The 14,655-nt window shown below is 39.4% G+C and overlaps 1 long non-coding RNA gene across 1 annotated transcript in view; it reads right to left on the bottom strand.

The window, feature by feature from the left end:
* LOC135439300 (uncharacterized) overlaps positions 1 to 14,655 on the bottom strand; it is a 47,798-nt gene that overhangs the window by 28,005 nt on the left and 5,138 nt on the right. The window contains exon 2 of the long non-coding RNA XR_010438024.1: positions 3,821 to 3,849. This is a non-coding gene — a long non-coding RNA (uncharacterized LOC135439300). The remainder of the gene's footprint in view (positions 1 to 3,820; positions 3,850 to 14,655) is intronic.

The raw sequence follows: 14,655 nt of genomic DNA, 5'->3' as shown, positions 1-14,655 counted from the left end.
TGAGCCGCAAAACCAACAGCAGCAGCAACAACAAACAGCGCGACAAGCTCGCAATTTTGCAGACATGTCGTCGGCACACGCTGTCCACACACACACACACTCACACACACACAAGCCCCTCCATGGAGTGTGTGTGTGCTCGGGAATGTGTATGAACTGAGTTAAGAGCTTGTTTTGACTGGATGCTTAAGCAAACTTTTAAGGAAACACATATTTACCAAGGGTTAAGTTTAGTTTGCTTGGCTTAATATGCTATCAAAATGATTGGCCTTAAGATTTCAGCTTCAATGGATCCAAATAATTGGCTAAAAGCGAATTTTACTATTGATGTACAATATTTCCTAAGATCTGGCAAGTATTAATTCCCGTCTTAAAAAATTTATTGATTTTGGTAAGGGAATTATTATCCATTTGTACAACATCTTTGAGTTTAAAAGCTTCAACAGCCCTTTAAAGCTAAGCCATTAAGTTAGCTCTTAAGAGCCAAACATGTAGCTTCTAGCTTACAAATATTTTGCTGCATTTGGTGTTGGTAGAAGAAGGTTGGGGATATCCCCTAGTCGGGAACTGGCCGACTAGAGCCTCGTACTTGTTTTTCAGAGGCTCCAAAAGACACCTATTATTAAACATACCAACTAAATGTATATTTTAATTTGTGCTAACTTTGCTTGCTTTGAAGTTGCCAGATGTTTATTTAATGTAAACAATATATGTGGTCACTTTGTGCTGTCTGTTAGCAATATATTGGGTTTACAGTAAACAAACGAACGGAAACGAACAGTTTATCCTAGCCAATTTCCAAATGCTTCTGCTGAAAAGTTAATTAAATAGTCAAGCTAATAAAATTGGAATTTTTGGCAAAAAAAAAACTGTTGAAGGCTTCTGATTTATTATTTAGAAGAGCCTCTAGAGGAATGAAAAAAAGAAGTAGAGATATACAACCTTCAAGCTCTCAACTTACGTACTTTACAGTATTTTACAGTATTTTATTACATTGTTACAAGCAAAATTACCTGTCTTAACCTTTGTCAATATCAATAAGTGTCAGTTGGGCTCGCCTAAGGGGAGAGCCATTTCTCTGGCCATTGCCATTGCCACGGACCACGGACCATCTCCGGCCGCTGGCTGTCAATTGTTGGCCACTTAATTAATAAAACGAATCGCTGGTAATTGCTGCTGGGTTTATTTTATTTTTTTGCTCGTTCATTTTCAGCTTTTGCATAATTTAAGTTGAGCTGTCAACTGCAATCGAATCGATGTTCATTTCGTGCCCCCCTCACACGGCCTACCTCCCTGCATCGACACGTGTGGACAGTTTTAAAAAGTGTTATTAATTTGGCTTGTGCTGTATTGATTTTGCATGGGAATGATGTGCTCTGGCATAAGTTGTGCCTGTACTTTTTACCAGCGTAGGCCTGCGATAATATAGCCATATCTTTTCCACGTAAATAAATGTAATTATTGCGAGTATATTGTACCATTTTGCCACGCCCACTTGCCAGTCATTATGCTAATGTCAAATCAGACAGTTGAGCTTGCCGATTAGCTGCGGTGTCGAGAGCTGTCAACACCTAAATGAAATGCTCAGAAGGGAGAAGTAATATGTCTGTATACCCACAAAAATATATATGTATATACCAGTTTGTATATATGTATATGTATTTATAATAAATGTGCGTTTGTTTGTCCGCGAGTGACATGCAATTATTTATACATTATTTTGGTAGCGTAAATATTGACAAGCGACTTTGCTGCCAACTCACCGAAAGCAGTCAAAAGCCTAAGCAAACAAAGCAATTCTCGGGGCGCACGTTGCGTATACGCACTGTGCGACGGCTCAACAAATATAATTGAATGCCTGTCGCGCAGATAATGAGGCGAGCTTAAGAGTTGTGAAATGTTTTTTTTTATAAATTGCCATAGCTTTCGAGCTGCCTTAAGGACATAATGAGTTCTTAAATATCAGACATATGAGGCTAAAGGTTTCCAAGCTTGCGGAAGTACTTTTACCAAGCCCTACTAAAAACTTCACGTACATCCTAAGAGACAACTATTGTGAAAAACTCAGCTTCCCAACTCTTAAGGCTTCTGGCGAGCGCTTTTCATCAATCAGTCAGTGAGGTCAAATGCTTTATGTATTTTAGATACATTTTAAATTCATCTATCTACCGCGCCTTTCGCTGAATCATTTGATCAACACCATTCGATTGCTTCATACAAAATGACTGCGTATCTGCGAGTCATTCAGCTAACGTTATAATTTATCTAAGGCAACGCAATCAGAATGTACGCCTTGAAGTATGCCATGCTTCAAGTTCAAGTGCTTTTTCGCAAAATGCAGACAATCCTCCGCTTCAGCCTTAACGACTGACACCGGCAGTCAATCAAGCGTTCTGTCGGAGCGCTCCCTCAGAAGGCAGTCCAAGCAAAACGACAGCTGTTGATAAGCCGCAGACAGCAGTCTAAACAAAAAAGTGAGCATACTTTATGCTTAGTAGCGAAGCAGAAAAGGAGGGTATACTGAGGCTGCGACTAACCAGCAAAGTTTACAATTTAGTCATGCCATTATCACAGTTATTAACCTGTACAAGGTCTAGTTATAGTAGCAAGATAAGGGTGTTACCTGTACCTATGAAACTTGTGTAGAACCAAATAATAATAATAGCTCAAAGACCCATTCATATACGTGCCTGTACCCTGTAGCTATTGAAAATATCTAATAATGGGCTTATTGCTGTTGCTTTAATGTCTGCAAGGGGCAGGAAGACACACTAGATATATGTGGACAAAAGTATTCTTCATATCTCCAGAGTCAATAAATATTGTATACCAAATATTGTTTTTAGTTAGCATACCTCGGCCAGTAAAAGACAATGTGAATTGTCATTTCCTGAATAGAAAAATTTAAAAGCGGAGCTAAGTGCAGGATATCTGTTAGTCGTTTATCGATGACTGGAGTTTTTTTCATCAATCGGTTTCCCTGGGCCACCGCAAACGCTTCCATCTACTTGTTGCTGATAAGCGCATTTGAAGGCAAATACAACACGGCACACACACAGCGCATACACAACACACACACAGCACACACACAATACACACACAACACACACAACACACACACAATACACACACAGAACACACACATAGCATGCCTACACGTGTTGCATACATTTGAGAGCTCTTTTGAGAAGCTTACATTTAGGTGGCAAAACCTTGCTGCAAATTTATGGCTTAGTCCCCCTTTGGGGGCAGGGTCCTCCATATATATTTTTACGTTTTACGTTTGGCAGATTTAAAAACCATTTAAATGGGCGCCATAAAATCACTTAAGTGTATTTTGCTGTACACGTTTTTTTTTGTCGAATTTCACCGTAGCATATTTACGAGCCCTTATGTAGCGTGGGGCAAGCACAATTCAATGGCTGCAAGGACTGAAAAAGTAGGGAAAACTCTTTAAGAAAAACCGAGAGCAAAGCTTAGCTGTAACCAAAAAGCAGCCACGCCCACTTTAGCACATTGCACATTTGCATGTGGCATGTGTGGAGAAACCAGAAGCACACACATATGTGGAGGCGTCATGTTGGCTAAATCCTAGGAGAATTCGCTTCCCATTTTGCTGCCACGCGTCGGCAGCCACCATCCGATAAAAAATAAACCCAACCATATTAAATTTGTTATAAATTAAGATTGATACGATGAGCCCCTGGGAAAGCATAACTGAATGGCGCTCGTTATGTAGCGAGTGAGTGTGTGATGGGAGGGGGAGGGGGAGCGGGGTATGTGTGTGAATAAGTGTGGGGTGTATTTTAGATACACTTACCTCTTAATATGGTATATGAATAGCGACAGCTGTAAAAGATCAAACGACAAATAATTATCATTAACAATTTGCAGTAAAAATTGATTGGATTTAGTTACAATGGATTGAGGCAATACAAAACTTAACAAAATTTATGATAACCTATTTTTGATAGGCATAGATAATTATAAATACGTGTGACAGAGAGTATGTGAAAAAATTGGCAGCCTAACTTTTACGGCTTTTCCTGTGTGCTCTTAGTCAGTCAATCAGTCGATCATAGGGATTAAGAGTTATAAATATATTCTATAGATTGTAAGTGGGGCAAAAAGTATTGTAAGAAATGCAACTTAAAGCTAAGGTTTACAATAAGGTTATGTATTGAGTCAGTCAATCAGATGGTCAATCAGTCTATAGCCCACTGCTAATGGTTTTAAGCTAATAGCTCAGTGCAAACAGATCAAGTATCAAACGAAGCTTTTCATGTAATTTGCTGTTTTTTATTTATCCTCGTGTCAAAGCCAATGTCAATGTTAAATACTCGTATTTCCTTTTTTGTGTCAATCCTTGTTGCACATTTTATATATTTTACTTGACTGTGCGCATTAATTGCTGTGACTTCTGTTCATTTTTTGAGCTACAAATAAATAACTGTTGCCGTTGTTATCCCATTGTTATTGTTTGGCGCCTCAGTTAAAAAATATACGATAAAACGACTACCATAAAAAGAAACTTGCACAGCTGGCAACCTCGGAAATTAAAACCCGAAAAAACGAATAAAAAAATTAATTTCGTTCATCAATTGCTGCAACGAACTTGAAACTTGCAATTGGAGCTGTGGGGCAAAAACAACATCAACAATAACAACAACGTTGCCAGTGTTTAATCAAGTGTGAAATCTTTAATCAAGTCAATCTTCCCGTTTTCGTGCCGCCTCCCCCTCAAAGCCCACATCCATCTGTATGGCAAAAAGCAGCTGCTGCGGCTCCACAATTCCATTCCGGGCAACCAATGCAACGCAGCTGTCTAAAAGGCCTTTCAGTACATTTTTTCGCTCTCTTTTCTTTTGTTTTTTCTTTCTCTATCTCTACCGCTACCTCTACCTGGCCTGACCTTTTATTTTTGTTCCCATCGCCCGTGGTTGTTGGCCCTCCCACGCTTCAGCAGAGCCCTCTCTAAACCCTCTCAGAGCCTGGCCCGTTGCCTGTCAATTAAAAAGCCGTCGCCTCAGCTGGCCCAGGCCCTCAGCGACACGATTTGTTGCCAGTTGCATTGGAAATTCAGCAAAAAAGAGTTAAATAAAAAATACCAAAAAAAAAGAAGAAAATGCTCTTCCTTTGCGCCGCTTTCAAGTGCGAATTAACTGAATAAGCTGTAAATGCTATTGCAATTAACGGTAAAAGAAAAACGCTTAGGGAAGCTGTCAAAGCGAAACATGAGCATCAGGCTTATGTGTCGAACTCAACTGAAGTGAAAAACTATTGACTGGAAATTAAAACAAAAAAAAACCTATAAGCCTGGGGGAGATATTGCAAAAGAGGAAACAGCTGCATGGAGCTGAACTAATGAGTACGGTGAAACATTAAATGAAGCTTTTTTTCTGCAGTTTTAAATATTGTGTCTATACGAATATAGAGAACTTCTTCAATTCTTCTTCTATTCTAACTACCATGTTTATTCAATATCAAGCACACTTGGCTTTCGAATTCCCACACTTATTTAAAGCTCATACAGATATACGCTCAAGAGAGCATCACTAAGCCCCTTTATGTGGCTAATATTCGACTATTTATACCCACAGTGATCACCCGCTTTGTGCAACAATGGCAAGTAAATAAGCATTGCAGCTGGACAATGGACACGGGAAAATCGAAGCAAACAACTGCCTGAATGACTTTAAATATTTTTTAAACAAACATAACAATTTAAATAAATTAAGCCGCTGGCTGTTTATCTAGCCGTTTTGAAGCCACACAAATGTCTATAAAAAAAAATCCTCTCACAAAATGAAGCAAAAAGCAAAGCTAAAGACAATTAAAAGAGACGCAAACTGAACAAACAAAATAAAATAAAGCCCCAGAGCTTGGGGCCATGCTAAAGAAACACACAAAATATGTATATAAAAAAAAAGAAAGAAAGAAAAACCGGCGCGACGTTCGGAATCGTGATCTGGGCACTATAACTGGGTCAAATCTGTGCTTGATGCCAGGGCATGAAAGGTGGCGAATGGAATTGAAAGCGCACAAAATGTAACCAAAAGATATTATTGTAATGGGCAACAGCAGCGAGGGAAATGCAAATGAAAATGTAACGTGGAAAAAGTTCTGCGGCTAACTTTTAGAATACATAAGCCATGACTACCGCCCACCAACCCACCATGTATTCATGCATGCAAAAAATAAAAAACCTAAAAAAACCTATGCAGCTAAGAGCAAAGTTTTAATCATATGCCAGAAAAACTTCATTAATTTGCCGCCAACTTTCAGCACTTGACTTCGACTTTACCACAGCGTAAATAAAACCCATTAAAAATTCCTGCGAAAGGGTCACGAAACGCAGCAAAAACCGGGGCAGAACCATGAAAACCAAATGTGACGAGGCATAAATATTAACTAAGCTGACTGCAGTCAAAAGTGCTCGAAACGGATATACTTTACACTATAATGTTCCATCTGCTATAACCGTTTGCGAATTACAAGGGAATTAATGAAAGTATGGGCTACACATAATGTGCTCTAACAGCTAGAGACTTAGCAGATATGCATGCGCATTATTTTGATACTAGTATATGTTACGCGACTTTGCTGGGACAAAGTATTTTTTATTAAATTTATAATCACTTTTTCTCTTTTTTTCCACTTATTTGCAAAGGGAATTTGAAGTCTGCGAAACATTTAGCTTAAGCTTAAATCAGTCAGTTAGGTAACTAGTCAGTCAGTCAATCTTTTTTTCTACCACTTTTACAGGTAAAGGATAGCAAAAGGGAAAACACATTTTATGCAAATGTCCGAGTAAAATTCGCTGCTCTAAGCGTTAATAGAGACATGCAAAATAAAGGGGGCGTGCCGACCCAAGCACCAGGATGTGCCCCCGCTTCTGGTATGCCCGGGGCGCATGCATATGCATACGTATGTACATATTGCCCACCGACAATCAACTGTTATGTGGCGAGGGCTGCATTCCAATTGCAATCTACAAGTGCCCTGGTTATGCTAACCGCCATATGTTGGCCCCCAGTCCCTTAAGCGTAAGTGTGTGTGTGTGTGTTTGTGTGTGATTACGATGCGATGATTCTGCGGTTAGATGTTGTAGGGAATCTGAAATTGATTTTTCATATTTAATGCCAAAGCAGAGCCAGCACGAGCTCTGCAAGTAAATTTCAAATTGAAAAGCACGCTGTGAGGAGCGAGGTGTGGACAAAGAGTTGAGAGTGAGGAAGGGAGTTGGGAGTGTGCAGATAAGTGCATTTCAATAACATACTGAAATATATATATAAGACGTATTCTGGCTACAAACAAATGTTAATTTGTAATATTTATCGGTATAAATCCATATCGATAGCTTTATAAATGTATATCTATCTTTTTCTGTATCTGTAAATAAATGTGTGCTTTGTAAATCCGGAGTTGAGCCGGTTCCGTATCTTTCAATATAATTGTATCTGTAGCTCTATTTTTGTATCTTCTAATCTATATGCATTACAATTTCTATATCTTTGTTTGAATCTTTGTTTATATTTTGTATCTGTATCTACTTATATAACAGAATTATTGTCGGTACCTGTGTAAGTATATTTTATATCAATGCATCTGCATCTGTGGCCATATCTGCATCTATTTATCTTTATCTTTTATGCTGGTGTATCAATATCTGTTGTATCAATTGCATCCATATCCATTGCTGCCTGCTTATGATAGTATTGATATGTTAAGCGAAGCGAAGCGTTGCGGGTAATCATAACTGCGTCAAGCAATGGCAACAACCTCAAAGTACAATGACACAAAGCGTAAAACATTCAAATCGACAAACATTTATACACACAAATGTATATAGTATGATATATTTTGCTACTGTGTAAACTCATGCATTAATACAAAGGCACAAAGTAACTTACAGATGCACTCTAAAAAAAAAGTTATAAAAGCTTTGAAATCAAATCGGGAACAAACATAAAATCTAGCCAAAATTGAGTTTACGAGCTGAGTAATAACAGAATACAAAAGAGAAAATATTTGCTTAGCTATCAAAATTATAGGCTTATTTAAAATACGTAAGATTTCATACAACACTATTAAGTATTTTCCTAATATTTTCTTTATTCTCGAAAAAATCAAACACGCTCATACTAGAATTAAGAAAGACGTTTTTCTCTGAGTGTGCGGATGGAGCAGGGCTGCTGCCAATGGTTCGCAATGGATTGTTGCCTTTGCTTATGCAAATCGTTTACAAATATTCGAATAACTCGACTTGTTTTATGTATTTATGCGACGAGTTACAACAAACTGGCAAAAAGGATGACTGTGCAGTGCAAGCAACGTCTTCAGCCGAAAGGGAAACACGCGCGCATTCATATTAAAGCTGATGCAACTGGTGGGCAAAGTGAACGGGGGCTGGGGCGGCTTGCTCTGCACGCCAAGTTGGCCGAACAGTCAATCATCAACATGGCCAGCATCAGCCACAGATGTCATCATCAGCATTCGCACATCCCGGGGCTGTTTGCTGCTCTCGCCAGGGCATATCAGTTCGGGCGAACCGTCAAGCCACATTGTCGGCGGTCAAGTCAAGCAGCTAACCAAAAACCGAAGCGGAAACCTCGAAAATCAATTCAATTGCTTGATTGACGCGCTCCAGGTATTGATATCGGTTGCCAGCGAGGGTTGCTCTTAAAATCTGTCAAATTTAAAACGGCGAACAATCCAGCGAGTATCAATAACTAATTTGACGAGAAAGCCGTGCTGTGAACCAGTTTGAATATAAATCATATACAGAGTGCATTAAAACTTTTTTCTAATTGTAAAGCTGTTTCATAAACGACCTAGGCTGTTAATGCACTTATAATTCTTAATCAGTACTGACAGCTGTTGAATTTGTAGTCCAGCCCACCTAATGCCAACTTTATACCGTTTGTTTGTTTATTTATCATTAAATCAATTGTAATTGCTTCTCAACTGGCAATACAACTCTCGGTTAGTCGTGCGGCTGCCTCGGGGCTTGTTCGCTAACTGTTTTTGTCGCGATAAGCGAGGACGTGGACGAGGACGAGGACACAATTCGCTGTTAACTCAGTAGCTAAAAGCGCACAAAGCGCAACGCTCGTAAAAAGCTCATTAAACAAAACGTTGACTGTGACTGCAAGACTGATTGACTGACTGACTGACTGACTGACTGACTGACCGACTGCCTGACAGACTGAGGAGGGAGTTGTGCTGCGACAGGATCGGCACATCATTATGCAAAAATATCAACGCAAATCTAACGAATGTAACTGTAAGTGTCGTATGGTGTGTGTGTCTGTGTGTGTGTGTGTGTTGCGTGTGTTGCTTTTGTTGATTTACGAATGCTGAAACAATAGAAAATGCGCCGTCAAAATAATTACAAAGCTGACATTGCGGCGACATGTAATTAACATAAAATGCGTATATTACAGATACACACACACACAAGCAATACAGATGCAGCAATACGGTTACAGTTACTGTTAGCGCTGCGTGCAGCGGTGGCCAGCAGCGTGCGTTGCTTTCCGTTGCTCATAATGAGCATTACGCGCGACACATGTGAAATGTATCCATAAGATACAAGATACAAGTAACATGTGCGCTGGGGCACGGGCACGGCCACGGGCACACAGGTGCTTGCTGCTTAATGTTGTGGACTCTGTCATTGCCCCTCCTCTCGAACATGGTCATGACATGAGTTTTATGACGCTAAAGATAACGACCGCAACGGCGACGGCAGCAGCGACTAAATTTGATTAACCCAAATAAGCTGGCCCGGTTTTTATGCCCAAAAAAAAACCAGCTGATGGCAACCTGCCACCAGCCACGTTTCATTCATCAATTTATGAGTGTCTGTCTCCCTTCTTTTTTTTTGCTGTCAGCCACGCCCTCACTTTATTGAACGCCCCCTTCGCAATACGATTAAGTTGTTGGTTCTTCGAAATTTTCAGTTGAGCCATGAAACGGCATTAACATTTAGAGCTCTCCACTTTGACTTTAATTTAGAGTTTGTCAGATAACTATATAAATGACACTTTTCATGCCGATTGACTGATTGATTGCTGACTGATCAATGTGCCGCCCCTACGGAAACGGAAAGCTGAATATCTAAAAAAAAGTTCACTTTTGCACTCTAAGACGGGATTCTGTTGAATTCAGTAAGCAAAAGTGAAAAATTGGTGGAATACTCTTGTATGAAATTAAATTGAATTTCTTGCACTTCTCTTCAAACTCAATCTCAAGGAGCTCTGATAAAATTTATTGCAAAGACGTTTATATTACTAAATTTACAAAGAAAAATATTTTAGCCAGACAAAGTCGTGTTATTCTTGCTAGTGTATAGAGTATATGTCTTTTTTATTTCCCATAACAAAGCTCTTGGTGATTTTTTTGTGGTCTGGGAGCAAGTCGTAAAAGTGTGTGTGTTGAGGCCTTGAACTTGACGGTAGCTATAGATTAAGATTTGTGGCTTTTTGCTGTAATAAATAAATCAAAATTGGGATTATTGTAATAAGCACTGATTAGGCCTTATTTGGCGTTTAATTGCCCAAGGCAAAACCTTGTCGGAATAATAGTTTTTCTGTGAAGTCTGGTGAGTATTTTTGAGTAATTGCTAACCAGTTGATTTATTTGCTTGATTTGTTGGATAAGACGTTAAAGACTGGGAGGGCTTGTTTTTAGATTTAATATTTCTCACTCTGTTAATTATTATTGCTGCATCTGATCAACCTGTAAACCAACTCAGCCCCAACTTACATGCAAAGCCATGCACTTTTTGACTTCATCCATGACTCGGCTCAAACTTTGCCTAGTTGAATTTGGCAGCTCATCCTTGAAATACTTTGATAAAGAGCAGGGCAAACTTTCTTGTATGCTTAATATTTGTGGGTTAACATTAAGCCCAACTTAATCAAGCGTTGATTATGCGGCAGTATTTGCTGCAACTTTGCAGCTATAACAACAACAACAAGTTGCCCGCAAAAACTTTCAGAAAGCACTTAATTAGCCGCATATAAGAGCAAGATACTGCCATGAAAATGGCATGCCGTGTCATAATCCATTTAATCAAGTCAATTACTTGAGAACACAGCAAGTTTCCAGCGGTTTGACGGCGTTTAAATATTGTGGCCAGCAATTTATATTCATATTTATTTAAAATTAAGCATGCAAAAGCCAATTGAAACATATCATTTATTGATAAATACACAAAAGTACGACAAAGGCATGCAAATAATTAAAACCAGCAGCTGCCGATGCAGCGGGGGGTAATGCACAACGGGGGGTTGCTGCAACGGCAGCCAAGCGCAAACCAAACATAATGAGAGTCATTGCCATATAGAACATTAAGCAGCGCCCGCTGCATAGCTCTAGATACACTTAAAAGTATTTTTTACCCAAAGTCTTATTTCAAGAACTTTTTAAGCTTGAAATTTCCTAACCTAAAATGAAGAACTTATTTCAAGTTTGTAATTACGATTGTAAATGAAGTTGGAATTAAAGCAAAACGCATTTAATTGTAACACAATCATAATAGAATTTTTCTGAGTGTACTATTGTATCCATGCATGAGCATAGACAAAAAAAAAACAGTGCTACAAATGCTGGAAACGCAATTGTTAACAACATGTGTAGGCCATGTAGCCACGACAACCAACACGGCAAACACGGCATAATGCGACACAAAGTTCCGCTAGAGTGCCCAGGCCCAGGCCCAGGCCCAGTGCCAGTGCCAGATACCAGTTGCCAGTTGCCAGTTAGCAGTCCCAGGGCTCAAGCGAGACGTGTGAGCGGCAACGGGCACGACTGCACTTTTATCTGCCAAATGGGCTGCGGGAGAAAGGTTCTTGGCCAACAACTACAATTACAACAAAAACAACAGCAACAGCAACCGACAAAAATACAGTCCAACAATGTTTTGTGTCTGGGTTTTGACTGTTGTTGTTGCTGGGTAATTGTTTGGACGTTCCCAACAAGCACCACCACCAGCAGCAGCAGCAGCAGCAGCAGCTACAGCAACAGCAATCGCAACTTTTGGCCAAATGAACTGCAAGTGCAAGCATTCAACTTTGTTAACGCTGGCTCACGAGTTGCCAATGCACTCTATAAAGAATGATTGGCTCTTAAGCGAGTCGATTGGCTAAATTGAAAAGCTTGACAGCAAATTGCAAAGTTGAGGTATTCATAGATAACATATATGCATACACAATGTTAGCCAGGGCTAAGTATAGTCAATATATTTAAAATTATTTTCCTTTCCCTGAAAAATTAAGCTCCCAATCTTATTAATACCCCAGTCAGTCAGGGAATCTCTCAGTAAGTCGATCAATCACTTTATCAATAAATCAATCGCTTAATTATTTGATCAACTAATCACCCAGTTAGTCCACTAATCACTCAGTCAATCAATCAATCACTAGGGCAACCAATTAATCGGTCAGTGAATCACACAGTTATTTAATTATTAACTTTGTCAACCATTCAGTCAATCAGTAAATGACTCAGTGTTTTAATCAACCAGTAAATCCCTCAGTCAGTCAGTCATTCAATCACTCAGTCAGGGCATCGGAAATTCAATCAGTCAATCACTCGATCGATCAGTCCAACAGTTAGTCTGTCAGTCTACAACCCGATCAGTCAGTCAATCACTAAGTCAGTGAATCCAATATTCAGTCAGTAAATCACTCTGTCAGTTAGTCGAACAGTCAGTCTGTCAGTCAATCAATAACTTAGTCAATCCCTCAATTACTCGGTCAGTCAATCACATACAGGTTTTAGTCAGTCAGTCAATCACTCAGTCAATGAATCAGAAATTGAGTCAGTCAATCAGATATTCAGTCAATCAGTCTGTGAGTTTATAGAACACTCAGTCAGTCAGTCAATCAATCAGTTAGTCATTGAATCATTCAGGCTTTCAATCAACTACACAACCAGTTAGTCAATCACTCAATTAAAGAAAGACTCCATCAATTTGTCATATACGTAAGGGTACATTTTCAGAAAATTTAAGTAAATTTATATCTGAAAATAGTTTTAGTGCTGTCCTTTATTTTCACAGTATTTTATAGAGTATCACATGGCTGCACAGACATTTTACTTACGGCTGTCAGGTGGCATAGCAGAGTTACAAAATTGATAGATCGTTTGGTACTCAACAACTTCAATGTGCGCCGAGGCAGTCACAAATAGTCAGCCAGACGGACAGACAGGCAATCAAAGCGTGACTCCTGCTTCGACTATGCGAACTTTGCCTGACCTCACGGCCCTATGCCAATAAACCAGCATTGTAAATATGTATGTGCTCTTGTATGTTTGTGTATAAATACCCTTTTCACTGGCGTCCATTTGATAAATTTTTAAGAAGCTTATTGCAACGTGCGCAATATTTGTTTTCTTTGACAACGTCGTTTAACCCAACACATTTCATTCACTTGCCACCAACTGGTGGCAAGGTGGGTTGCTGCAAACGCAAAGCGCAGTAGAAGCTCAGTAAGCCGTAAGTATTTAAAAAGCTTTGATACAGGGTTCTTAACTGTCAGTTAAGTGGCTTTGTTAACGGGGCTATAAATGAGTTTTATACCTTTACGAGCTCGTCCCTAAAGACGAGCAAGCTATTCGAGACACCGACAATTTTTTTTTAATGCGTATTAAGCTTCCTATTAAGGAGACTTGACTCTACCGTCTATATAGATACTCAGAGCGCATTTTATGATCTCTTTTACTCTCTCTTGCGCTTACTCTCAGGCGAGCTTACATTTTTTGCGATTCCTCTTTGTCTTACATTCGTAAACGTTTCACTCTAAGCAAAAATGTTTAATTCAACTCTATTATACACTTAAAGATTATTGTTCTTAAAAATAATCTCTAGCTTACAAAAAATATTCAAATATATCTACAACGCCAACCTATTCTAATGCAAAGTTTTTGGTGCCCAGTTGGCAACTGACATTTAAGGCCAGCAGAAAACTCGAGAATTATGAAAAATGCAAAACCTTGGATTAGCATAAGCGTGTCCAAAAGTTCTTTTGTTTGTCGAAGCATACGAAAAAAAAAACAAAAAGTAAGAGAACCACGTGGAAACCAAATTAAATTAATGAAGCATAACAAGGAATTGTACAAGCGTACAACTTTTGGCTACTTTGTTTGAGTTGCAGACACAGATACAGCCAGAGAGGTGGTGGCAAAAGAGAGAGGGAGAGAAAAGGCGGGAAAGAGAGGTGGATGAATGCCCAGTTAAGCCACAGCCAGTAGCCAACAGTCCTTTTATGTGGCTTAAAGCGGCGCAACTGTTGCTTCAGCCATAACGAAAATTTATGGCTTATCAATTTGCGGGACACGTGCAAAAAGGGCCCAGCTTCAGGGTGGCTGCAACAGAACGGCATGGGGCAGGGGGCCGAAGGGGCGGCATCGCCCCGAGGGCGCATAAAGCGAAGCAGATTCAATTAGCAGTTGCTTGAAATCTTCTCTCATGCACAAAGGCCGCTTTTAATAGCTGTCTATGGCAAAAATTGAGCATACGCAGCGTACGCCAAGGGGGCATAATTTTATATTTTGTTTATCGAATCGACCAAATGATTTTTGAGCCTGAGCTCTCCTGCCAGCATATATGCTGCACAATATAAATTTTAATTAAATTCCATGTCT

Source organism: Drosophila montana, unplaced genomic scaffold (genome assembly GCF_035044405.1).
Source record: "Drosophila montana isolate Dmon_TW-CO22-7 unplaced genomic scaffold, ASM3504440v1 contig_402_1, whole genome shotgun sequence".
Taxonomy (NCBI): Eukaryota; Metazoa; Arthropoda; class Insecta; order Diptera; family Drosophilidae; genus Drosophila; species Drosophila montana.
The sequence above is the reverse complement of the archived record's forward strand: the minus strand, read 5'-3'. Positions and strand labels throughout refer to the sequence as shown.